This window comes from Oncorhynchus gorbuscha, linkage group LG17 (genome assembly GCF_021184085.1).
Source record: "Oncorhynchus gorbuscha isolate QuinsamMale2020 ecotype Even-year linkage group LG17, OgorEven_v1.0, whole genome shotgun sequence".
Classification (NCBI taxonomy): domain Eukaryota; kingdom Metazoa; phylum Chordata; class Actinopteri; order Salmoniformes; family Salmonidae; genus Oncorhynchus; species Oncorhynchus gorbuscha.
Window position 1 is genome coordinate 27,721,233 of NC_060189.1, and position 1,903 is coordinate 27,723,135.

General features: G+C 45.0%; 1 long non-coding RNA gene across 1 annotated transcript; it reads right to left on the reverse strand.

Annotated features, from left to right (window-relative positions):
• Positions 1-276: 276 nt before the first annotated feature.
• On the reverse strand, positions 277-1,098 carry LOC124001570. Its single transcript, XR_006832810.1, has 3 exons — positions 997-1,098; positions 818-888; positions 277-716 (listed from the first exon to the last, which is right to left on the reverse strand). It is a non-coding gene; the product is annotated as an uncharacterized LOC124001570 (long non-coding RNA).
• Between the last annotated feature and the right edge of the window lie 805 nt (positions 1,099-1,903).

Here is a 1,903-nt window from a genome sequence, read left to right on the forward strand (position 1 = left end):
CCCCTTTTTTTCCTCCCCAATTTCGTGGTATCCAATGGGTAGTTACAGTGTTGTCTCATTGCTGCAACTCCCATACAGAGTCGGGAGAGGCGAAGGCCAAGACACAACCCAGCCAAGCCGCACTTCTTCTTGACCCAATGCCCACTTAACCCACAAGCCAACCACACCAATGTGTCGGGGGAAACACTGTGCACCTGGCGACCGTGTCAGCGTGCACTGAGACCGGCCAGCCACAGGAGTCACTAGTGCGCAATGGGACAAGGACCTCACTGCCGGCCAAACCCTCCCCTAACCTGGGCGACGCTTGGCCAATTGTGGGCCGCCCCATGGGTCTACCGGTTGCGGACTCTAACCCAGAATCTCTAGTGGCACAGCTAGCACTGTGATGCAGTTCTTAGACCACTGCACCACTCAGGAAGATCTGAAAGTATGTTATACAAAAATGTCAATAGACAAACAACACAAAGTAAATACCAAATTAAGAAACTACAGTATATGCAATAATTGTATATACAATTGCATTGTTTTCCTCAATCAACAGCTGCTGCTCCTGTCCGTACTCGGTGGAGGCCTGGATGCTGTTGTGTGCAAAGAGAATTACCTTCAGGTTGTTCTCCCACCATTCCTGGTACCAATCAAGGGACTTTCCCGTGCCAGTCTTGAGGGTCTAGTTTGTCCATTCACCAAACATGGAGGAGGGGGTAGGAAAGCGATATCTATTGACAATGTAAGATATCGAAATATGTCTGACTATGTACCATGGAAAAACAAATAAAACAAACCATTGGTGACAGAATATAACCTATAACATCCGTACCTTGTTCCAGCGTTCATGACCTCGGTCACTCAAGATGACCTCAGGAGAACCATGGCCTTGCCAGTCTCGTCCTTGATGGGTATCATACAAAACAAAAATGTATTTTTGGTTCCAAGCACCCTTTTAAATGGGTTTCAGAAGGGAATTTAGAGTTAAGCACTTACTCTTCCTTTACTGACCTTAATGGGTATTGCCTCCACCCTCTTGGTAAAGTGATTGGTCGCCGTCAGACACCAGCTGCTGCCATTCCTGGATTTTGTAAAGGGTCCGATGAGGTCCACCCCTAACATTTAAAGTGTTAGAAAGAAGATTACTTTATTCTGTGCCATACAGTATGCAGATTTTCATATTTGTAAGGATACTGACACACACACACTCACATTCTATAATATTGAACTCTGCTGTGGTCAAATAATGCAACCATTACAAAACAACTTATCAGGGCAAAATCTGAATTGGGACACATACCGATCATGTGCATTGGTGAAACAACTGATTCAACAAAACACTTCTGTCAGGCTTGACTGTCATGTTTTGTCATTGATTATCATGTCTTGTCCCTGTGCTTCCCCTTCTATTCGTTTCCCTCTGCTGGTCTTATTAGGTTCTTTCCCTCTTTCTATCCCTGTCTCTCCCCCTCCCTCTCTCACTCTTACCGATCAGCTGTTCCTATTCCCCTAATCAATCATTTAGTCTTCCCACACCTGTTCCCGATCCTTTTCCCTGAAAGTCCCTATTTCTCTCCTTGTTTTCCGTTCCTGCCCTGTCAGATCCTTGTCTATTGTTCACCGTGCTGTGTCTATGTATTGCCCTGTCTCGTGTTTCCCTCAGATGCTGCGTGGTGAGCAGGTGTCTGAGTCTGCAGGTTCAAGTGCCTTGAAACAGTTCTTGATCAAGGCGCTTTTGGGTCCTTGACAGGGTACTGATTGAAACATTTTGTGCTCTCTGATATGACATTCATTGAAATCATAATAATTTCAGATATAATAAATGTGATTGATAAACAAAAGATTATTTCAATTGCCCAGATGTCCACCTCCTTGACAATTCCTCGTCAGAGGAATCGGAGGTTGATTTTGGCAATCA